This window comes from Marmota flaviventris, chromosome 4, assembly GCF_047511675.1.
Source record: "Marmota flaviventris isolate mMarFla1 chromosome 4, mMarFla1.hap1, whole genome shotgun sequence".
Lineage (NCBI taxonomy): Eukaryota > Metazoa > Chordata > Mammalia > Rodentia > Sciuridae > Marmota > Marmota flaviventris.
In genome coordinates this window covers 138,385,930-138,412,139 of record NC_092501.1, presented here as the reverse complement: position 1 = coordinate 138,412,139, position 26,210 = coordinate 138,385,930, and the positions used below count along the sequence as shown (strand labels likewise).

Sequence of the window (26,210 nt, the reverse complement as noted above, 5' to 3'; positions counted from 1 at the left end):
GCATAAGTTCTGGGGATTTGAATATTATAAGTACTTTTAGTGATTTTTCAAAAATATATTATGTTCCTTTTAAGGCAAAGACAGGCATTAATTTCTCAAAAGACCCAAGTATTATGCTCAATTAAAGCCACAATTATCTAGAGTGTTAAAATCAGGTAGATATTTAAAAGAGCATGATTTTGGCTTTCTTCTCTAAGAGTTCAAATATCTTCTCCCTAGTCTTACTACTTCCTAGGTAAGTAGTGCATGGAGAGATGATCTCATATTGTTGATAACCGAGGAAGCGCTACATTCCCTATCAGAGTGCTTGCTGCTCTGCCTCACTGTGTATGTGGATACAGCTGTAAGCTTTGGGCTTAAAACTGAAGATGGTGGGAAATAACCTTGAATATTTGTATTTTATTTTAAACAAATCTCTATGATAGTTCTACTTGTTACATTTTACATTTTGATTAATTGAAGTTTTATATTTTTAGAATAGAATAATTATAAGCTATCAAATTTTGCTTATTTCATTAAATGTCTATGTAAAAATCAGCACTTCCCAGATTCAAAGTACCATGCTGTGAGACAAAGTTTAAGTGTTTCATAATATCTGGTGAGCACAAAGTAATTTATAGTTAAAAATTATAGTTGCAAGGACAGAAGGAAAGATGTTGTCATGGTGATACATTTTGCGGGGGAGTATACCAGGGATTGAACTCAGGGGTAGTTGACCACTGAGGCACATCCCCAGCCTTGTTCTGTATTTTATTTAGAGACAGGGTCTCACTGAGTTGTTTAGCGCCTTGCTTTGTTTAAGGCTGGCTGAGATCCTCCTGCCTCCGCTTCCTGAGCTGCTGGGATTACAAATATGCACCAGTGTGCCAGGCTATGGGGATACATTTTTACTAGATTTGAAATAAAAAGAAAATCATCCACCATGAAAATTTTAGGTAATGGTCACAAAAAAGAATTCCTGACAGGCGGGGCTGTGGCTTGGTGGTAGAATGCTTGCCTTACACGTGCAAGACCCTGGGTTTGATCCTCAGCACCACATAAAAATAAATAAGTGAAATAAAGGTATTAAAATATTTAAATAATATGTTAAAAAATAATTTCTAATGATAATGTTGCTGAAGAAGTCTAGTTTTTGTTATTATAATAGAATCAACATTTTGCATTTAGTATGCGAATTTTGCAAATGGCCCTCAACAATGCTGATAGTTAGTGGCAGTGTCAATCCGTAGTTAATCCATATAATCAATACATTGTAGGCAGTTTATATACAAGTGAAGAACAGATAGCATATTTGGCACTGAGGCTTTAATAAAACATCAGCTCTTCAGTTTTGGTGGGGTTTTTTTGGTACTGTGGATTGAACCCAGAGGCACTTAACCACTGAACCACATCCCCAGCACTTTTTAGTTTTTATTTTGAATCAGGATCTCACTAAGTTGCTTAGGGCCTCGCTAAACTGATGAGGCTGGCTTTGAACTTGCTATCCTCCTGCCTCAGCCTCCCCAGTTTCTATGATTACAGGTATGAGCCACTGTACCCAGCTCTTTTCAGTTCTTGTGTAATTTCCTATACCATTCTCGTTGCTTGCTTTCTCTGGAGAATTTATTCTAGGTCTAGTGAGCTGATTGATCACCAATATTCAGCACTACTTTGACTAGATGTATTACTCAGAGCCTTCTGAGTTAATTTATAACATCCTGCCAGAATTTTATTATTATATGTTGATATAAATTATAATGTAACCATGAATCTTATTCAGAAAATCACTAGGAGGATAGTATTGACTTCTAGCATGCATTCCACTATATCTATATTCTAACCTAGATATCTTTGTATCAAATTGAATCATTCAAGTATAATACAAAGTAGAAGTATGCCAACCCTCAAACCAAAAACAAGGGCGGGGGGTTAGAATCAAAGGGGAAGCAAAAGCTTTTGGAGCCTTTGTAGAAAAAATGATATTGGTGGTCTGGGGTTGTGGCTCAGGGGTAGAGTGCTTGCTTGCCAAGCATGGGCAAGGTGCTGGGTTCAGTCCTCAGCACCACATAAAAATAAATAAAACAAAGGTATTGTTAAAAAATATTTTTAAAAATGATATTGGTAAAATTATCAACAAATTTAACAATTTCTCTTTACTGGTATATACTTCATTTTCCAGCCTTCTGATTTTTTAGGTCTCACTCTGCTAGGAAAAAAAAATGTATTTCAGAGGAAAACCAATCATTTATCTTAGTGCTTTCCTTAGAATTGATCACTATGCCATGAGGCACTATATTCTAATTCTTTTTCATTCCTTCTAAAGAGTCAATGAGAAAGGTGTAATTTCTCTTAAAAACGTATTAAACATTAATGAAAATGAATAATGATCAATGAAATGATCACTCAAGACCCAAATAAACACAGCATTAGTTCTAGAAAATTCCAGCTATCACTTCAAATGGCCACAAGTGTCACTGAACCAAGTTGTTACTTTTTACTTTATACAATGGACTTATTTTGAAATTCTTAAAAAATGTACTTAATTCCTATTAAAATGTCTGTGTTTAATTGTAAATAACATTAAATAATGCTTGATAATATCAGCTGTATTCCTCAGCCAAACCACTAATTGCATTTAACCCTCTGAGTATTTAGAAAAATCTCACACCTATTTTCTCTTTGTCATGAGTATGATGCCTAATGTAATTCACCAAAGGATTCAGTGGTTTCTTTTAATCACATGACATCCTCTTTTTTATGGCACATAAATGAAAGTTTTAAATGAATGCTAGAGCCTTATGCCAGAGTCTTGTAAACACAATCACAGATCACCCCCCATTCCTTATTCATAAGATCTACTCTAAGAGTACCACCCATTAAAAGAATGTATATTAGCCTATATACATAGACACACAATAATGTGTTTTCATATATATCTGTATATATATGTATATGTGTATGTATTATGTATGCAATATATAGATACATGTGTATTACTTAGTCATTATCCAGTTTAATAAATGTTAATTGTGGAAAAAAACATGAAAGAAAATGCACATTTGCTGGCAAATGTCCTTCACAGATTGCACCTACAGCCTCCTCTATGTTTCAGGTCTACATAAATGATTGGTACAACTTGTAAAGTCTGTTCACTGCTAAGTTGTATTTGAGTACATCTTCATAATAATGTTTAAAATGTAAAATTGGTAGATGTTACTATATACTTTTATCTTAGTCTGTTCCTAAGTTTCATTTTTCAACCATTTTATGTGAAATCCATTTGCAGAATAGAAAAATTTATCTTGGCATCCAAGGTTGGAGGAAAGGGTAGGTCAGGAAACAGCATGCCCAGCCCCAACTCCCAGCCTGGTAGTGCTGGTAGATGAACTGGAGCCGTGGAGAGCACTTTGTCCCCCTGGCCACCCTCTTGGTGCTCCTTCTAAACTCTGCACATAGGGACTTCAGAAGGACCCAGAGATGACCAAAAGTTACATTTGTTTGCAGCTTTCAGTCAAGTATATTCTTTAGGTAGTCTAAACACTGCTTTTTTTTGGGGGGGGGGTCTGTCGGGGACAAAAACTCTTGATGATTCAAAGATCATTTTTAATGGATTGGAATGAATTTTCATTAAAAGATGGGCAGCATATAAACACAAATTGTTTAAATAACCTCCCTAACTTCTTACCTGATATCAGAATGTTAGACTTCTGATGTATCTTATGCATGCTACGACTTGATTTTTATCCCTGAGCTAAGAATTCTGAGTGGCATCAATCCATAGCATCTGAAAGCATTTGCCAAGGACATGTCAACTCTTTTAGAAGACAAATCACTCCATGAATTCTGGACTTACACAACATTAGTGATTTCACAGTGAAAATATGCTTTAATGATCCAACCGTAGAAGGTGTTCAATAAATCCATGGAATGCTTCTTATTGTTTTCTATAGGGGTTTCCTAGAACTTCTGAACCATTTCTAAACTCACAGCCCCATGGTGTTTTCAAAGTCTGATTTACTAAGTAATAGACACCTACAAGGAGCTCTATTACCACGTGATTTTTTTTTTAGAAGTTAAATTTGAACAGATATCTCAAAACCATTTTGCATCCCCAAAATCCTTTCCATAGATCCAAAATCCTGAAGGAGCCATGAGAGAGAAATCAATTCACCTAAGGTTAGACCCCAAATAAAATGATCTAAATTACTATTGCTTTTCTTTAATTGCTCACTTCCCTTCTATTTCCCTTTCAGATGGTTGGATTACTCCACTGACACAGGAAAAACAAACAAACAACAAACAATGTTCATGGCCCCAAGGGAAGTGATGCAGCTGTAAAGGGAGGGTGGAGTGAGATGTGAAGCAGGGTTGCTCTGTGCTGGCTGCAAAGGAAGCTTCTAGCCTTGTCTGTTCTCCACTTTCCCGTACCAGGACCTGGCAGCAGGAAGTCTACAGTGGAGGAGTGTACCAGCTCCCTAGGAGATACTACTAAAGTGGGATTCCTAGACACTCTCAGCTCTTTTAAGGAGGCCTTGGAAAGGCCTTTCACAATTTTACCATAAACTATAGTACAAAGAGAGGAGAGCTCTTCCCTTTACTTCAGAAAAGGCTTCCCTATATTTAAGGAAACCTTTTGAAGTGCCCACTGTGTGGACCCTTCCCTCCATGTAAAGGAGATACTCAGTATTAGTAGTGCTAGACTGTTCCAGGTTCGAATTCTGACTCCTATCATATGCTGTACTGTATCCTGTGTTCAGTTTTATTAACTAGTAAATGGAAATTCAATACCTGCCTCATAGAGTTGTAAGAAAATAGATATAAAAACACAGCACAGATTGTCACTCATAGTAAGTAGTAGATACATGGTAGCAAATCTGATTTTTACTGATTTATGATGATTGTGGCTGCTCACATGCTTTCTCTTTAGTCCTCTATTTCAAAGAACAAAAGAAGGAAGAGACTTGGAAGCTCAGTAGCTTCTCTTTCCATTACACTTGTGATTGTATTTTAAGTAAGGAACACATAAAATTCATCATGTAAAGTAGGATGGCTTTGGAGAGCGAAAAGGGGTGCCAATCTGATGGGACCCTAGGGTAACACGTATAAATTGAGACTCTCCCAGGAGAAATGGGAGTTTAGTCATCTTAATTCCATGATTGTTCAGGAACCTGAGTCCCTAAACCTCCTTCCTCTTTGAACAAAAATTGTCTTTCAAAGTCTGAAGCACAAGCAGAGTGAAAGGTATGCATTTTCTCAAAAGACCCTTCTCAAAGCTCAAGAATAGGAGGTACTTGCACCTGCTATTTTATGTAGAAACTCCATTTTAAAAAAGTAAGTAACGACAATGAAGAATTATTGCTCCTTTAATATGCCCATGTCAAAAACACTGGTTGATCATCAGGACCCTTGGGGTCATTGCCTTGCTTGGTAGCTGATTATCAGTCTGGGTCCCAGTTTTGCAGCCTACACAATTAGGGAGTTGTTTCCAGGGACCTCAGGGATCTTTAACAATTTAGAATTATCTTTGATCTGAAGTAGTATTATATAATAATTTCAGTAGTGTTATCCTCAAAGCTCATGTTTTACATTCTTTTGAAAATAGAGTTCAGTTGAGGTTGTGAGCAGCACACTACTCCTGAAAGCAAGATGAACGAAAGAACAGCAGCCCTATTCATTTCTGTGTGGGAATATTTCATGTGCCAGCTACCATTATTTCATTTAATCCCTATAGCAAACCTCTGTGGTAGGCACTGTCCTCGTCTGTGAAGAGGGGAAACTGAGCCACAGAGAGATAGTAAATAACTAATCCATGTTTTACCACTAGTAAACTCAAGTGGGACCTTATATAGAGAGAGTATGACTTCAATGTCTGTGACTCTTTTTTTTTTTTTGTACCAGGGATTGAGCCCACAGGCACTTAACCACCGAGTCACATTCCCATCCCTTTTTATGTTTTGAGACAGAGTCTTGCTAAATTACTTAGGGCCATGCTAAGTTGCTGAGGCTGTCTTTGAACTCTCAATGCTCTTACCTGAGCTCTCCAAGCTGCTGGGATTACAGATATGTGCCACCATGCCCGGCTTGTTCATAACTGTCATTAAACACACCAGGTGACCTGAAGGAAAGGCAAGGCCTCTAATTTTACCACCAGGTTATTGGGAATAGAACTCATTTATATTTTACAGAATATATTATATTTCCATGGCTCACACCTCCAAGTGCTATCTTCTGTCCCAAGCTATAAATGAGAACAAACTATGTTTGTTCGTAAACAAAAAGGTATTTAAGACAAAGTCCTCTGGAAAATGATTAGTTTCTATTGTCTAACTGGAAAGCTTAGAATATTAACTTAATTCTGAATTCTTCCTAAATGCACTGGCAACTCATTTCAGGGTCTCACCAATCTGCATTAAACAACCTGTGATCAGACTTTCAACTAGCATGGCATTTTCTACTGAAAATTTGTACTCACTTATGATTTTGCAGCTCATTCAAAGGCTCTAGTAATTTTGGGTCTTTGGCAAAGATCAAAAGATAGTTTTTAATAAAACTACACATTTTATCATATAGAAGCTATAACATGCTAACCTAGATAATTTGCTTTCAAAAAATAATTTTAAAAAACATGAGTTGAATTGATTTCAATTGTATTGCTATGTAAGATTCACATGAAACCTAAAGTATATCTGAATTTAGAATTCTAATTCTTACAGAGTCAATTTTATTAACAAGTTGAAAAAAATAATTCATAAAGCATCTGCTATTCAACTCAGCAGTGTAGAGATCTTTAAATCGTAGTTTAATTTGCTTCAACCATACTGCTATACTGTTTTTTATTTTGTTTTCAAACTTGCTCAACTTCTAACCAAATCTGTAGTGATATTTTCATTCATTCATTTATGTATTTAGCTAAACATTTTTTTGACTTCTAATGACTTTCCCTCATATTTCTCACTGTCAAGTCCATTTAGCAAGTTCTCATGAGATTGAAAAAAATTGTGTTGCTTTGTGTATGTATTTGTATATTTTACCCTCTTTTGATCTTTATATTTGGAAATTCAGTGTGAAATAAATGAGGTTTGGTTGTTCTTCCATGGTTTTTAGAACAAATCTGGAAACAACGGTATACACAGATGTTGCTGTCCTAAATAATTGCTATGGTATGGATATGGTTTGTCTGCACCAAAACTTCATGTGGTAATTTTATTCCTGATATGGCAGTAATAGAAGGCAGAGCCTTTAAGTGGTAGTTACATTGCCACAGGGGCTTTGTCCTCATGAAGACATTAATTAGTTCCTCTGGGATGGATTAGTTCTCTCAGAGCAGGTTGTTAGGAGGTGAGCCTGGCACCTCCCCTTTTTCTCTCTCACACATTTGCTCCATCTGCGCTTGCCCACCTCCCCTTTCTACCTCTCCACTGTGACATGATACCTCAAGAGGCCCCCAGCAGAAGCTGAGCAGATGCTGATACCAGGCTCTTAGATTTCCCTGTCTCAAAATGAATTGAGAGCCAAGATAAATTATTTTCCTTTGTAAATGACCCAGCCTCAGCTATATTGTGAGAGCAACAGAAAATGGACCAAAACATACAGAGTAGAAGCTCATTTATTCAGAATACTTAAGAAATTATTCAGATCTGAGGAAATTCTATAAGGTTAGCACTGCCCAAATAGTTGATATTATATTCTATCCAACCAGCTTGTACTATTGTTGACTCTTAAGTATCCTCGTATAATCTTACTCTCTAGAAAAATCAAGATAGAATTGTAGAGATAATGAGATGGCAAAGTAATAATAGTCAAATGAAATATTAAAAATATCCAAATTTGATATGCAGATATTGCACATAAGCATTTGTTATGTGCTTATAAAATACTAAGACTGAAATACACAAGGCCTCCCATGGCTGCTAAATGATGACCTTGTCAATAAGTACATGCCACATAGAGCACAGATAGCAAGTAAGTTATCATCATGCCTCTAAAGACCTTTTCCTTTAAATTCTCACGAAGGTCATATGTCTCCCATGGTCTGTGAGAGGGAATCATTTTTCTTTTCCTAAACTCAGAGATTATAGATTGTGTTTGGATTGGACCTGTGCAAGCTCTTGTCAGCTCCTGAGTTGATGGATTCACTCATTCTGCAGATACGGTGAACCACACGTTTCTAGATGTTAAAGGTAAAACAGCAAACAAACTGAAAAGTCCTTACTCTCATGCAGTCGATGGTAGAAGAGAAAAACAAAGAAACAGGTGAGAAAATACTGTAAAACCAGCTGATGATAAATGCTACAAAGAGTGAAAGGAGAATACAATGGAGACATGAAGACTGATTCCAAGGCAGCCACTGGAAGATAGAGAGGTCAGAGAGGCTTCGCATTAGAATGGAGCTCAGTCATGGCAATTCCTAGACCAAGACCATGTTGGCTTGGTGGAAGACTGCCCCATGTCCTTAAGCATCTGCTATGTGCCAGGGCTGTCCCATGAACAGAGAATTCAAAATTGCACAAAAGTAGCCCGAGTCTTTGCCCTCATGAAATTTACTAGACATAGGAAAATAAAACTTCTGCCTCCAAGAAACTCCTGAATGGTAAAAGAAAATGGATTTGTAAGCAAGTCATTGCACCATAGCAAAATTCCAAGTAGGTACCACCATGGTAGCAGAAAGAACAAAATGATCCAGCCTCCCAGGGGAGAGAACAGATAGAGGTGACTTCCTAATGAAACTTATCGGGAGTCACCTATCTAATTAGTAGCCAAGGCAAATCTCTAACATGTATCTCCCAATTTATTATCCAGTTCTTTTTGTTTATCTGCTTTGTATTATATACTCAGTGGGATACAGGAAAGGAAGGAAAAAGGAAGAAGACTAAAAGGAATTATTTATCCAGGGAATTTCCTGGATAAAGCCAAGGAGGCGTTGACATGCTTTTAAAAATGGCACAGTTAATACTTGTGAGGTCCAGTATAGTACTTCCCAGATTGAACTTAAAATTTTCTCTGAGGTCTGAGGCTCTGTAGAGAAGATTAACTTAGTGAAAATGCAGTTACCCAGTCCAGTCAAAGAGCTAAAAATAGTTTTTGTTGAAGCACTAATTTGAGGGTGGTTTTGATTTTTTTCCCCTTCTGAAAATAAAAAGGCCTTGCTTGGGGGAGAGTGATTAAGGAATGGTAGGTCATAATGCTGTTTCCTAAAGCTATTGTACAATCCACCATGTATTACTAGTTTCAACTGAAGTTAAAGCTACTCCCTTTTCTATGCTTCTGTCTAATTTTTCCCAGATAGGCCCATAGGGTCAGTGGATTTTGTTTCTTGGGCACGGTTTCTCATTTCGATCTCTACCCACTGGGTGTGCCTGGGGCTCCTGAACAACCTACACATTCCCTTTTGCTTAAGCCACAATCACCTCTTGGAAACAAATGAGCTTTCCCTAAATCCTGCAATTAGAATATAAATGCAATATTCAGATAGCCTGTAATTAGAATATAAATAACCTCTAATAGCGATGCAAATGAGGGTGTTAATGTATTATGAATCACTAAAGAAAATAGCAGGGATGATAGTTCCTTCCCCTTCTACTTTCCTTCCAGCTTGGCAATTTCATTCAGTGTTTCATTGGAAACCTACAACCCTGCTTTCTCTAACTCAGCACAAAAGACCAGAGTCTATGCATTTAATCATGGCTTTGGCAGATGGCTTCCTTATTTCTTATTTTTCAAATAAATCTCATCCTGTCCATTACTCATGAGACTATTCAGACAGCAGATCCTTAGGTTTCAAGCAGGCTTAAAACCTACTCAGAATTATGATTGGAGAACTTCTGAGGTACTAGAGGAAGACAATATACATCAGGGTCTGCTGGTTGTGACAGATCTAAGTCTCATAGTAAGAGATGGTGGAAATGAGAAATGAATGCTTTTTTTTTTTTTTTTGCTGAGGGATGGAGAAAATACATTGTTTTTCTTTTTATCCCCCTTTTCTTATTAAGAAATGCAAGGATGAGACCCACGCCTGAGTTCAGGTCTGGCCCATATCCACCTACACCAATCTTCAGAGGACCAAGGCATAGGGTAGTCCTGGGTCTATTCCTCCCACCAGAGCTCAATGCAGGACCCAGACCCAGGGTAGGTCCCAGTCCTAACTCCCCCACCCCCTGAGGGAGCCCAGGCCTAACCCACTTCCATCTTGGGACACTGCAGACATCGCCTTAGCCTTTCCTGCACAGTAGCCTCTACCTTTTGACAACAGATATGGCCTAGAAATGGCTGCATCTTGGAGCAGGCATTCCAAAGATAGTGTAAGGTCCACCCCTTCAGCACGATCTCTGAAAGATGTTGCATCCATCTTGGGACACCTCCACTTATCTCCAGATACCTCCATCATTGCCACCACCACTTTTAGTTGCAGTAGCATACATCCAGGGACACCTGCAGGATTTGGAAGCCCAACATCAAGGTGAGGCACAAATAATCTGTAGGGATACTACAAGATTATAGGGTTGAAACTATAATATCCCAGATCCACACTACAAGAAAGGAAGACATATAGACAACATGAAAAAACAAGGGAGGAAAGTGCCCCAAACAAACCAGGATACTACAATTACAGACCCATGGACAGCAAAGTTGATGAAATGTCAGAGAAGGAGTTCAGAATGTTCATTATTAAAATGATCTGTGAATTAAAGAATCACCTAAATGAACAAATACAGGCAAAAACTGATCACTCCAACAAAGAGATAAGAGAGCAAATACAGATAGCAAAATATTACTTCAAGAAAGAGAGACTCAAAAAAAAATCAGAAATCCTTGAAATGAAGGAAACAATAAACCAAATAAAAAACTCAATAGAAAGCATCACCAACAGACTAGATCACTTGGAAGATAAAGTATACAATCTGGAAAATAAAATTTACCACACAGTGAAGACGGTAAGGAATCATGAACAGAACATCCAAGAATTATGGAATAGCATCAAAAGACCAAATCTAAGAGTTATCGGGATAGAGGGAGGCACAGAGTTTCAAACCAAAGGAATGCACTATCTCTTCAATGAGATAATATCAGAAAATTTCCCAAGCATGAAGAATGAATTGGAAAATCAAATACAAGAGGCTTACAGGAAACCAAATGTCCAAAATTACAACACATCTATACCAAGGCACATTAAAATGAAAATGTCTAACATACAGAGTAAGGATAGAATCTTAAAGTCCATAAGAAAGAGGAATCAGATTACATATAGAGGGAGACCAATTTGTATCTCAACAGATTTTTCAACCAAGACCCTCAAACCAGAAGATCCTGGAACACCATATATCAAGCTCTGAAAGAAAATGGATGCCAACCAAGAATCTTATATCCAGAAAAATTAAGTTTTAGATTTGATAATGAAATGAAAACCTTCCATGATAAAAGTAAAAGAATTAACAACTACAAAACTTGCACTACAGAATATCCTTGACAAAATATCCCATGAAGAGGAAATGAAAAACAATAATGAAAATCAGAAGAGAGAGATATTACACTAAGGGAAAAACTAATCAAATGAGAAACCAAGTCAAGTTAAATACCAAAAATTGACAAAAATGGCTGAGAATACAAATCATGTCTCAATAATAACCTTGAATGTTAATGGCCTAAACTCACCAATCAAAAGACATAGACTAGCAGATTGGATTAAAAAAAAAAAAAAGACCCAACAATATGCTGCCTCCAAGAGACTCATCTCATAGGAAAAGATATCCACAGACTGAAGGTGAAAGGTTGGGAAATATACCACTCACATGGACTTCAGAAGCAAGCAAGGGTTTCCATACTCATTTAAATAAAGTAGACTTCAAGCTAAAGTTAATCAAAAGGGACAAAGAAGGACAATACATACTGCTCAAGAGAACTATACACCAATAAGATATAACAATTATAAACATATATGCCCCCAAACAATGGAGCATCTATTTATTTATTCATCAAATAAACTCTTCTCAAGTTCAAGAGTCAAATAGACCACAGCACAATATTTCTGGGTGACTTTCACACACCTCTTTCATCACTGGATATATTTTCCAAACAAAAGCTGAACAAAGAAACTACACAACTCAATAATACAATCAATAACTTAGACTTAATGAACATATACAGAATACTTCATCCTTCAACGAGTGAATACACATTCTTCTCAGCAGCACATGGATCCTTCTCTAAAGTAGACCATATACTATGCCACAAAGCAACTCTTAACAAATACAAAAAAGTAGAGATACTACCCTGCATTGTATCAGATCATAATGGAATGAAACTAGAAAACAATAAGATAAAAAATAAAAGCTACTCCAACACCTGGAGACTAAATAATACGCTAATGAATGAACAAATGAGTTGCAAAAGACCTCAAGGAGGAGATTAAAAAATTCTTAGAGGTAAATGAGAACACTGATACAATATATTGAAATCTCTGGGACACTATGAAGGCAGTACTAAGAGGAAACGTCATCGCATGGAATTCATCCCTTAAAAAAAAGTCAACAAATAAATGACCTACCATTACATCTAAAAACAGTAGAAAAAGAAGAACAAACCAACACCAAAAGTAGTAGAAGACAGGAAATAATTAAAATCAGAGCTAAAATTAATGAAGTCGAAACAAAAGAAACAATTGAAAAAATTGACAAAACAAAAAGTCAGTTCTTTGAAAAAATAAATAAAATTGACAAACCCTTAGCCATACTAATGAAGAGAAGGAGAGAGAAAACTCAAATCACTAACATATGTGATGAAAAAGGAAATACCACAACAGATACTATAGAAATACAGAAGATAATTAGAAAAAAAATTATTTTGAAAACTTGTAATCCAACACAATAGAAAATATTGAAGGCATCGAAAAATTTCTAGAGTCATATAATTCACCCAAATTGAATCAGGATGATATTTAAACAGATCAATTTCAAATGATGAAACAGAAGATGTCATCAGAAGCCTACCCACCAAGAAAAGCCCAGGAACGGATGGATACCCAGCTGAGTTCTACAAGACCTTTAATGAAGAACTAATACCAAAACTCCTCAAATTATTTCATGAAATATAGAAAGAAGAAGCACTTCCAAACTCATTCTATGAGGCCAGTATCACCCTGAGTCCCAAACCAGGCAAAGTCACATCAAAGAAAGACAACTTCAGACCAACATCTCTAATGAACATAGATGCAAAAATTCTTAATAAAATTCTGGCAAATTGAATACAAAAACATATCAAAAAGATCATGCACCATGATCAAGTGAGATTTATCCCAGGGATGCAAGGTTGGTTCAACATAAGGAAATCAATAAACGTAATTCATCACATCAATAGACTCAAAGATAAGAATCATATGATCATCTCAACAGATGCAGAAAAAGCATTCAACAAAATACAGCACCCCCTCATGTTCAAAACACTAGAAAAACTAGGGATGACAGGAACATATCTCAACATCATAAAAGCTATCTGTACTAAGTCCCAGAACAACATCATTCTCAATGGGGAAAAATTGAAGCATTCCCTCTAAAAACTGGAACAAGACAGGAATGCCCTCTTTCACTACTTCTATTTAACATAGTTCTTGAAACACTGGCCAGAGCAATTAGACAGATGAAAGAAATTAAAGGGATATGAATAGGAAAAGAAGAGCTCAAATTAGCACTATTTACTGATGGTTAAATTCTATACCTAGAAGACCCCAAAAAATTCCACCAGTAAACTTCTAGAACTAGTAAATGAATTCAGCAAAGTAGCAGGATATAAAATCAATACCCATAAATCAATGGCGTTTCTGTATGTCAGTGACAAATCCTCTGAAAGGGAAACAAGGAAAACTTCCCTATTTACAACAGCATCAAAAAGAAAAAAAATAAAATACTTGGGAATCAGCTTAATGAAAAATGTGCCTCTACAATGAAAATTATAGAATGTTAAAGAAAGAAATTAAAGAAGACATTAGAAGATGGAAAGATCTCCCTTGATCTTGGATAGTCGCAATTAATATTGTCAAAATGGCCATAGTACCAATAGCACTATACAGATTTAATGCAAGTCCAATCAAAATCCCAATGACACTCCTCATAGAAATAGAAAAAGAAGTCATGAAATTCATCTGAAAAAATAAGAGACCCAGAATAGCTAAAGCAATCCTTAGCAAGAAGAGTAAAGCAGGTGGCATTAATATACCAGACCCTAAACTATACTACAGAACAATGGTAAGAAAAACTGTATGATATTGGCACCAAAATAGACTGGTAGACCAATGGTACAGAATAGAGGACACAGAGACTAACCTACATGATTACAGTTATCCTATATTAGACAAAGGTGCCAAAAACATACATAGGAGAAAAGATAGCCTCTTCAATAAATGGTGCTGGGACAACTGGAAATCCATATGCAACAAAATGAAATTAAACCCCTTCTCTCTCACCATGTACTAAACTCAATGTGGATCAAGGTCGTAGGAATTAAAACAAAGACACTGTGCCTAATAGGAGAAAAAGTAGGCCCGAATCTACATCATGTCAGATTAGGCCCCACCTTCCTTAATAAGATTCCTATAGCACAAGAATTGAAATCAAGAACCAATAAATGGGGTGGATTAAAACTAAAAAGCTTCTTCTCAGCAAAAGAAACAATTAGTGAAGTGAATAGAGAGCCTACCGCTTGGGGGCAAATTTTTACCACATGCACATCAGAGAGAGCACTAATCTCTAGGGTATATAAAGAACTCAAAAAGCTAAACACCAAAAAACCAAATAGCCCAATCAATAAATGGGCCAAAAAACTGAACAGACACCTCTGAGAAGATAACATATAATCAATCAACAAATATATGAAAAAATGTTCAACATCTCTAGCAATTAGAGAAATGCAAATCAAAACTACCCTAAGATTTCATCTCACTCCAGTCAGAATGGCAGCTATTAAGAAGACAAACAACAATAAATGTTGGCGAGGATGTGGGGGAAAAGGGCACACTCATACATTGTTGGTGGGAATGCAAATTGGTGCAGCTAATTTGGAAAGCAATATGGAGGTTCCTTGGAAAATTGGGAATGGAACCATCATTTGACCGACCTATCCCTCTCCTTGGTCTATAACCAAAGGACTTAAAAACAGCATACTACAGGGACACAGCCACATCTATGTTTATAGCAGCACAATTCACAATAGCTAAACTGTGGAGCCAACCTAGATGCCCTTCAGTAGATGAATTGATAAAGAAAATGTGGTATATATACACAATGGAATACTACTTAGCATTAAAAGAGAATAAAATCATAGCATTTGCAGGTAAATGGATGGAGTTGGAGAATATAATGCTAAGTGAAGTTAGCCAATCTCAAAAAAACCAAATGCCACATCTTTTCTCTGATATAAGGAAGCTGATTCATAATGGGGTTCAGGGGTAGTGTGGGTGGATTAGATGAACTCTAGATAGAGCAAAGGGGAGGGAGGGAAAGGGAAGGGACATGGGGGTAGGAAAGACAGTGGAATAAGATGTACATCATTACCCTAAGTACATGTATGAAGACATAAATGGTATGACTCTACTTTGTGTACAACCAGAGACATGAAAAATTGTGCTCTAAATGTGTAATATGAATTGTAATACATTCTGATGTCATACATTAAAAATTAGAATAAAAAATTTTAAAAATGAGATTATATATATTTTACATTTTCTTAAAAGGACAAGAGGATTTTAAAATGTTTAAAACATTTGTAAAATCTCTAATAAAGAACTGGTATTTAAGAATAAAAAAAAAAATGCAAGGATGTCCCAAACTTAATATTGAGTATGTACTGTATTTCTAAAACCATTCTGGATGCTTGTTTTCTGTTATTGAATTTTCAGAAAAAGCCTTGAGATACTGATTATTATTCCCTCTTGTAGAAATAAGGAAATAAAACTTCAGAAAATTGAGTTGCTCAATCTTGTAACTTTTGGTAGCAAAAACCTGCTGTGTCAGAAACAAGCTATTGGAACAGAAATGAACAGGATTATGAAATTTTTGTCATTTTCATATGCAAAGGAAAAAAGAAATATTGACTCTAAGAGTTAATTTTGAGATACAGCTATTACATAACAAGGATAGATATGGCCACCACCTACCAATGATTGTGCCTATGCTAGGCTCTAGGTTCTTTGAAAACTATAAATTTGTCCTTTTCATCTTTGCCCCTTCTTTTCTGTCCTTTCTTGTCATCCCTCTGAAAAAGTTCAGCTCAGTACCCAGTAGAGTGCACCCTCTTGTGAATACTCTTGGGGGAGAAGAATGACAGAATGAATGAATGTTGGTGGAACAGTCTTTTATTTTTATTTTTACTTTTTAGTAGTTACAGAGGAGAGAAGAATAACTATCTAGAGGGTGGGAATTAGAGACTGTGAATAAAATGAAAGCTCAAAAAAAGCAACAGCTGGATTTAGCAAATCCATAGTTCCTGAAAGGCAGGAACTATGATTAATAATGCAGAGACGGCTGCTTAGAGCCCAGTTGAACAAGTTAATAGAGAAGTTTGCCGATAGGTAGTGGAGCCGGAGAGGAGAATGCTGGGCAAGTTACCCAAAAGAACCACACACTGGTGCTCTGCAGGCAGCCTGAGGAACTGGTTTTTATTCACCAGCCTTTCAAACAACTCTGTGAGGTGACAGCACAGAACCCCTTTCAACAGTGAATCAACTGAAGCTCAGAGACCTTAAATAACCCGCCCTGAATCACACAGCCAATTAGTGGCCCAGGTGAGATTTAGTAACATCTGGCAACTCTAGTATCCCAGGGACCAGATGGCAGGGGAGGGAAGGCTGTAGGGTCCCTGGATACTGCGGGGGAACCCTGGGAACAAACAAATAAAGCTCCTTCCTTGTTTCAGAATAAATAAAGCTGAGATCAAGGAAGGCCAGTTTTGGACTGAAGCAAGACCTCACATACAAGGACAAAGCTAACAGAGAATAAATATTGGTATTAAGCATCTGCTCTGTGCTGAGGACTGGGAAGAGATGGATCTGTTTCCATCTGGCTGAACAGGGGAAGCTCTAAAAGTTCTCACTATGTGTCCACATAGAACAAGTACTGCTGTACCTTGAGATTCTTTTAAATGCCAGGAAAATGAGTTGAGCTCTTCAAATGGCATGCACACACCAGATACACACGACTCTTTCAGACACACAACACATACACACACAGATGGGAGTTCAGAGAGCCTGAAAGAATGCTGAGCATTTGCCTATTTTGTTAACAAACCTCCATAAGAGAAGTTTCACTGCATAAGGACGACCTTCAAGCCTCTTTCTTGATTCTACTTGACCATATCCTGGCCACAGCTGACTGGTCAGGGGTGGACAACTCATAATGTGGCCCAGAATAAAGACAGGGCTGAGACCTTCTCTTGGGAATGTGAATGGAGAAATATATGCTGAAAATCCTCCTTCATGAGGTATAAGAAAGGAAAAACTTCTCAAGGAATTTCTTTCAAGAATTCTCCTGCTGTACACCCAGTGGATATGGCAGCCTTGCCCCTGATTCTACAGTTCAGCCACCTCTACCTAGGGATGGGGTGGCCAGTGTATCTTGCACATAGTTTAAGGGGTTGGTGAGCAGTCTCCCCTCCCCAACAACTTTCCTAATTCAAGCTGCCCTTTTGCATCCATGAACTCTCCAAACCCTCTCACCTCCCCCCAATAAATTCTAGTCTTCCTCTTAAGAGATGTTGCATGTGGACGTGGGATAAGGCTCCAAAGACCAGTTTGCTCACTGCGTAAGGCTGAAGGGAGAATGAATCTGCTCCTTCTCCTTAAAGATTTGGGGATTCATAATACTGGTTAGCTTCAGTTTTAAGGCTTTAGCTAAAATTCTGAGAAAACAGGGAAATTCCCAATCAGCGATTTTGGTCTAAAGACAGGAACTGAGTCAACAGGTGGAGAAGCTAGAACACTGAGGGCCCACCAAGTGTAAGACCTGGTTGTAAAGGAACACTGAAGGAGGCCAAAAGGATGAGTACTGGATTCAATTCTAGTCTGGCCATTTCCTAGGGTGTAACTTGGAACAAGATTAGGCCCTTCCTAACCTCAATTTCTTCATCTGTAAAATGGGGGAAATGAGCTGGGTGCGGAGGCACACTCCTGCAATCCCAGCAGCTCAGGAGGCTGAGACAGGAGAATCACGAGTTCAAAGGCAGCCTCAGCAACAGCGAGGCACTAAGCAACTCAGTGGGACCCTGTCTCTAAATTAAAAAAAAATACAAAATCAGGCTGGGGATGTGGCTCAGTGGTCAAGTGCCCCTGAGTTCAATCCCCGGGACCAAAAATAAAATAAAATGGGGGAAATGATATATGTGTTGTCATTGGGTTGTTGTTGGAATTAATTCAGATAATTTTTGCACAGCCTTTAGTACCATGCCTAGTGCATAGTAAGTGTTCAATAAATGACAATTAGTACAAGTGAGCAAAAACTATGTACTCGAAGGAAGAGCTCTGGCCCTGGGGAGTCCCATCGCATAGGCAGTGATGTGAAAGTGCCCCACATGTGGGTGCAATGTAACCCTGCTCAAATGACTCTGAGAAGCCTATTAGAGAAGAGGCAGAGACAGATGATGAGGGAGGGAAAGGCATCATTGAGCCATGAAAGAATGAAAGAGATCAATTCCTAGAGTTGACAGCTAACAGCTTCCAGTTACAGCTGTTCTTTTATTTCAAGCTTATAATTGACAAAACAAAACAAAAACGCATTAGCAACTACTTGTGGCAACTTGAGTGAGTGTTCTAAAAAAAGTGTAACTAAAACAATGAATGTGCCTCCTGGAATGTTCCATTCCTCCCAGGAAATCTCCCTGGACAGTCTGGAGAATAGCCATTGTCTCCATTTAGATCTAATAGAAACAAGAACTCAGGAGACCTCCCCATCTGATGCCTGAACTGTTCTTGAGGTCAAACTGGAAAAAAAAAAACCTTCCAAGGAAATAAGAAAAGGAAGGAACAGTTATTTCCTAACCAAAAGGTCATTGAAGACATCTGTGGTACCTGTTACACTGCCTGAGTAATAGAACGAACGCCAAGTTACTTCAGAGAGTGGACATTGTTCATTGTTCTCTATGCTATTCGCAGCAGCTCTAATATGGACTTTTCTAAGAATAATGACACTCAACTGTCCAGAAGGCTCCACTATAACAATGTAGATAGGATAGATTTCCATTTACATAGTTAGAGAATAAATACTGCAAATAAGAAATAGCAAACAAATACATGGAAATTTTCTTTGTGGGCAGAAGTTGGCATGGCTTTATGACAAATACCTTGCTAGTAGTTCGTTGTGGTAGATTGCTTACAAAGATGGATGCATCTGTCCTTTGCAATGTGACCTTGCCATTCCTCCCATTAGCAGGTGGAGGCTACCTCCCTTCTACTTGACTCTTTGGGGTCATGGTGACTACATTGACTAACAGAATGGGGCAGAAGTGAGTCTGGGAGATCTTCAAGCATCTGCCTTAAGATGCTTCCCTTTCTGTCATCTTACAATTCTGAGACTTCCATGTTTGGAAGCCTTCCTTAGCCTCTTTGAGGATTTGAGACCACAGGAAGAGAAAGGCCTAGCTAACAGCCAGCATCAGTTGTCATGTGATTTGAGTCATTGTTGGACAATCCACGTGTAACCAGGTCATCAGATGACTATATCTGCAGGTGACCCCAGGCAAGAGCAGCATCAGAAGAATCACTCAAATGAACTTAGCCCACGTTGCCAACCCACAGAATTGTTAGCAGTGGAATAGTGTGTTTAAGTAACAAAATTGTGGGGCATTTTGTTATATGGAAATGGATAATTGATTCAAGGTTATATCACTTTCCTCATTGTGAGCAGGTACTCTTTAAACTGGGTAGTGGGAAGAAGACAGAAGCTATTAATATAACACATCAGTAATAGCACCAGAGAAACTGCAGTGTCATGGGGTTATCTGGTTAGAAACTTGGTATCGTGTAAAACATTTTATTGTTTAGCAACATGAAGTGTAGGATTGGCCTCTGTTCTGTGTCCTAAGATTAGAAGCAAATGGCATTTCACTTGCCCCGGGGACTGGGTTTGAAGTGTGCAAAAGTTTGCTCATGGGGATGCCCACCAGAGTTGCAGGACGGTGAACTTCCTCTGAAGCCCAGTATCCACAGGATGGACCTTATTTGCATGTACCAGCAGCAGCATCGCAGAGGGGGGTTTCCCTTTTCTTTCCCTTCTGCCAACTCTTGCAGTTAATTGAGAATTCTGTGACTTTTCCAGCTGGAGGATATTACACAGAACACACATCTGAGTAATAATGGACACCAGCTGTTGTCAGAGAGACAGTAATGATTTTTTAAATGAATAAAAAGCTTATCAAAGCAAATGTAAAATTGGTTAATCCAGTGAAGTCCAAGCACAAGAATAAAACCTCATATGATGACTCTGTACACACAAAGAGACCACGTCCCAAGTGTACACTCGACTGCCTGCTCTGTCCTGTTCTTTGTTACTGAATAACTACAGCAGAATACAGCTGCTCCTTACCCAGCTCATTTTCTTCAGAGGCTGAGAAGAATGCGCTCCATGCTACCCATACACAATAGAAAAATGTGACATAGTGAAATAAATATCCTATTGCTCTTTTGTTTTCTTTTTCCATCTTTCTCTGTCATCCTCCTATAGGGAAAAAAAGTTCTGCCCCTGGGTACAGCACCTATGTGGAGAAAAGTACTTTAAACACTCATGGATTTAGGAGAAAGGAATCTAAGGATCCCCCAAAATTCTGCAAACACCCACACTGCTTGGCTATGGGCTGCTCAGCACCTGTTTTGGCTTCTGAGGACCCCAGCCATGGGAAAAATCAGGTACTGTGCCTCTGGGGACTGTTTTTGGTTAGTTTGTGTTGCCACACAAAGGATTCTGCTTTTGCAATAGGGATGAAACACGGATATGAAAGCCATGATTTTTCAGCTTTGAAATAGCCCATGAGTTCCATTTTTGTTTTTAAGTGATCTTTAGATCAAGTATCCAAAATCCTAGTTAGCCTGAGGGAGGGAGTATTAAGAGGTTATATTCTCCCTGAATTCAAAACAATGAAGTGTTATATTCAAACGACTTTAACAACTAAAGGGTGTCATAAAATATAACATCTCATTTATTTATTAACTTTTAAATAAGACTTTGAAAAAGTATTATTTCATGAGCAAATAAATTCAATTGTAAGGAATGATATTAAAGAAAATGCTGCATACATGGTGGATTTTCATTTTGTATTTCAAAATTGTAGAGAAATGTGTGGCTCACCTAAAGTAGAAAATGAAAATTTTAGAGTAAAATGTCTCTCTAAGGAAGTTTTGTACCAGTTCCAAGACATTAATTAAAAATATATCTGCATTTCACAGATGTTGGGCCAGGCCCTTCTTAACTTTGATGTTTACAGTTGCAAAAGGAATCTTGTTTATATCTCCTCAGAAGGATTCAATCTCATGCAAAAGGATTTGATCTCCTTGGGAAAAGGTGAAATCAACAGAAATTCAAAATATGTTTTTCTTTTTATCCATGTCTCACAGGACTCAAAGAATTTTACCTCAAAAAATATTTACCTCAGTTATTCTAGCAATCTTTTTAATTTGCTTTAGTGTATAAAAAATATATCCAACATTTATGTTTTAAGAAATAGCTCCCACGGCAGGGGTTGTGGCTTAGTGATAGAGCACTTGTGTTTGATTCTCAGCACCACATATAAATAAATAAAATAAAGGTCCATTGACAACAACAACAACAAAATTGAACAAAACAGAAAAAGCTCCCATGGTGCGCTTTTGCCTATTAGTGCAAAATTGTCGTGTCCTAGATTAGAATCTAGTAGCTCAGGTCAACAAAAGTCATTCAGAAGGCCCCTCTCATGCCTGCCTCCTCCCTATCTCAAATAAATCACTTGACTTACATTACGTAGTTTGGCTCTATGGATTTATGAAAGTATTCAAATGCTTAAGTATATATTTTTAACATTAAAAATATTTAATTAGCATAATATTTGTACATATTTGTAGAATATAGGATAATTTGATACAATGTAAAATGATCAAATCAGGGCAACTAGAATTTTCATTTCCTCAAACATTTATATTTTAACGTATTGGCAGCCTTCGGGCTCTTCTTTTCTAGCTATTTAGAAATATAACATAAATTGCTGTAGGCTAGAGACACTCCTCCTAGACTATGGAACAACAAGAACAATAGAACTAGCTCCTCCTGACTATATTTTGGTAGCCATTACCTATCTTTTCTCTATTCCCACTCTCTTCTACCATTCCTAATCTGTGTTTTTAGACTAACAACAGTGATTGCATTAGTAGTACATTATCCTGAAGGTCCTTGTGTGGCAAGCCTGACATCTAGGCTGTTGAATCCCCATCTTGTGTGATTATGCATCGAAGAAGCTGTAAGTGGGAAAGAGCTAGCAAAGAGCTGGGTTCCACAGAGTTCAGCCTCAGAATAGGATCCAAACCCTTTTTTCTGATGTGTGGAAAGTAAACTGATATTTCTCTTCATTATTTCTATTCTTAGTTATTTCCATTTTATTGTATATTTAATGGGGTTACTCAGTGAATGTATTTATTTTTTAAATACAGCCTCCTGGGGTGTTGAGAAGTGCACTGCTCTAGGATACAGGAGACTTACGATCTGTTTTTTGTCTACTGTGCATTCTTGCAGAAATAAAATAAAAACAGCTGCTACTTATTAAAGGCTTACTCTGCTAAGAATTGACAGAGTAGTTTATGAGTTTTATTTTAATATTTTCTTATTAAGGAAGTAGGGGCCTAATCCAATATAGTGGAGGTTTGGGCCTACTTTTTCTTCTATTAGATGCAGGGTCTCTGGTTTAATTCCTAGATCCTTGGTCCACTTTGTGTTGATTTTTTTGTGCATGGTGAGAGGAAGGTGTTTCATTTCATTTTGTTGCATATGGATTTCCAGTTTTTCCAGCACCACTTGTTAAAGAGGCTATCTTTTCTCCGACGTATGTTTTTTGCACCTTTGTCTAATATAAGATAACTGTGATTATGTGGGTCAGTCTCTGTGTCCTCTATTCTGTACCATTGGTCTACCAGTCTATTTTGGTGCCAATACCATGCTGTTTTTGTTACTATTGCTCTGTAATATAGTTTAAGGACACAGCCACATTAATGTTTATTGCAGCACAATTCATAATAGCTAAACTATGGAACCATCTGAGATGCCCCTCAGTAGACTAATGGATAAAGAAAATGTGGTATATATATACATGATGGAATATTACTCAGCAATAAAAGGGAATAAAATCATGACATTTGCACGTAAATGGATGGAGTTGGAGAATCATTGAAGTTAGCTAATCCCAAAAACCAAATGCTGAATGTTTTCTCTGATATAAGGAAGCTAATTCATAGTGGGATTGGGACAGGGAGCAAGGGAAGATTAGATGAACTCTAGATAGGGCAAAGGGGAGGGAGAGAAAGGTAGGGGGCATGGGGGTAAAAAAAGATGGTGGAATGAGATGAATTACCCTAAGTACCTGTATGAATACCAAAAAAATAAATAAATAAATAAATAAATAAATAAAGTCTGTACCTACCTCCTATAGTGGGTTCCAGGGTTGGCAGGTCTAGTTCTAGGGACAAATCTTATCTCTGACACTTACCATACTTGGACTGGGGAATATAGGTATTCTCTTTCCTATTTGCCACACAGGAAGAATACTATTTAGTACAGAGAGTATTGCAAGGATTAAAATGGCATCACATACACAGTGTTTTCCATGTACTAGTCTCTAAATAGAATTTAATTCCTTCAGTTTACAGCTTCCCTGAACCTCATTTTCCTTCTCTGTATATTAAAGAGGTGCATGTGGCCACAAAAACATCACAGTATATTTGACTTACACTTTAGAAAATTAAGAGCTAGAGAAAAGACCTACTCCAAATCCCAGCCAGTGAATTGTTTGTACTTTATGAGCACCAGTTTTTGTTTAGTTATTGGAAAGAAACTTGGAGCTAATTTGATCAAATTATCTAGAGTCCAGATAATCTAGATTCTAGATAAATTAGTAAAATTGCAGTTACTGTATTTTATTTGTTTGGGGGTTTTGGTCTAAGTCACCTAACATACATTTATTGCACATTTACTATTGTGTGAAGGGTCCTTTTAGTTGTTATATGAAATATATAGTTGTTGGTCTGCTATGTACTTCTCTGGACTTTGAATAGCTCTCTGCTTCTCATCTTTCAGATCTAAGCTCAAGTATGATCTCCTGGAGAGGCGGTCACTGGCAGGTTTCCACTTCCTGTAGCCCCCAGATACTTTCCATCATGTCATCTTCTGCATCTTATTCAAGACACTTAACAAAATCCTTAATTATCTAGTTTATAATTTACTTGTTTGTCATTTCTCTGGCTATACCATGATATAAATACCAAAAATGAATCTTGTCTGAATTTGCTATTTGTGGTATATTCAGCCCTAAGCCAGAACCTGAAATACAATAAGTTCAAAATAAATATTGGTTTAATGACTGTCTTGTTAAATACAAAGTTAGCTTGTAACCCAACAATTCTAAGTATATATAAAGAAATTAAAAGAAGATATGCCCACATAAACACATGTACATGAATGTTCACAATGGCCAAAAAGTGGAAACAATCCGAATGTTCATCAGTCCATGAACTGATAGTGATATACATCTGTATATGTATAGTGTATATGTACACATAAAATTTAACATTAACTCAAGTTTAAATTACATGTATACACACACACTCTCAGAAGTAAATTATTATTCAACTATGAGAAGGAAAGATGTACATGCTACAACATGGATGAAACCTAAGACATTATGCAATGTGATTAAAAACCAGACACAACATGACATGACATACATGATTCCACACAGATGACATATGCAGAAAAGACAAACACATGGAGACAGAAAGTAGATTAACTGTTGCCGGGGCTGGGTGAAGGGAGAAGGACAGTGACTACTAGTGGGTGTGGATTTCTTTGGAGGATGATGCAAATGCTTTGGAATTAGTTGTGTTGATTTAACATCATTTTGGGACTATGCCCAAATCTCTGAATTGTATACTCTACAAGAGAGAACTTTATGGAAGTGAATCATGCCTCAAGAAATTCAATAGAGCAAGATAAAGAAGGAGGGTTGAAATATAACTCACTGCAAATTAAAATAGACAAATTTCTCTTAGCTATTCTGCCATGTTGTAAAAGCTGTTGGGCTCATTCATGATTTTACTTAGAAATAGGTTTTAGAAATACTTCTGCTTGATTTTTGCATAACACTAAGTCTTCTATAGCTAATTGAAAATAAAAAGAACAATACCCTTAGATTTTGTTACTTCTTGTCTTGCCTTCCCAATGCCTGGCCCTGTGGCCCTTGTCCAACCACATCTCTTGGTGTGACTTGTTTCTCTTTGTGAAAGAGGTGGTGGACCTGCCCCTTGCCCCCTGAAGGAATGCTGAGAACCCAGTTCACAAAGTAACTTCATGGCATTTTACAACTCCAAATGCTTTAGAAATACAAGTTAATAATAGGAATCCTTCTTTCTTTTAATTGACTTTAATGGGATAAGCAGACCTAATCCCTAATGGCTTTCTAAATTCAGAATGTGATTATTAGTGGGAGGTTAACTCAGATTTAAATGTTATTATTCCATAGTAGATGGATATAAACAACAATTAACTTTTGAATTGCATGAACCAAAATTCTGGCTAAGTATTAATGCAACTAAAATCAGAACTGATAAAATGCATAGCTCCCTCAGAGGAGAAATCTATGTATAGGCTAGAATTGATGGAATTTTTTTGATGACCAATTCTAATATATCAATTCACAAGGTCCATGTATAATAGTCAAAGTTTAACGATGTGTAAATCCGTAATAAATGGTGAATTTATAAATCACTGCTAATTTCTCAAATTAAGACCTTCTTAGTCTCTTCCCTCCCTACCTGTTCCAGCCTGTCTCTCTACATAGGAGTGAACAACACCTCATTTATTTTTTCTTATACTCATTTGCACTCCCTTGTATTTTTTTTTCAAGCACTGAGATAGTTTATGTCATCAATTTTGTCATTATTGCGTATTTTTGTTTCATAGTACCAGATGCTTGACCTTTGGGGAACAAAGTTTGTGTTGTTTTCATATGCAAGTCTCCATCATTCC

The 26,210-nt window shown here is 37.2% G+C and overlaps 1 protein-coding gene across 2 annotated transcripts in view; it reads right to left on the bottom strand.

Moving 5' to 3' along the window:
* Positions 1-26,210, bottom strand: part of Stard13 (StAR related lipid transfer domain containing 13) — a 483,007-nt gene that overhangs the window by 440,449 nt on the left and 16,348 nt on the right. Inside the window, exon 2 of one of the 2 annotated variants that reach the window (XM_071611546.1) lies at positions 6,011-6,094. The exons of the other annotated variant lie outside the window; for it this stretch is intronic. The gene's annotated coding sequence lies outside the window, so the exon portion shown is untranslated. The remainder of the gene's footprint in view (positions 1-6,010; positions 6,095-26,210) is intronic. 2 annotated transcript variants of the gene reach the window in all.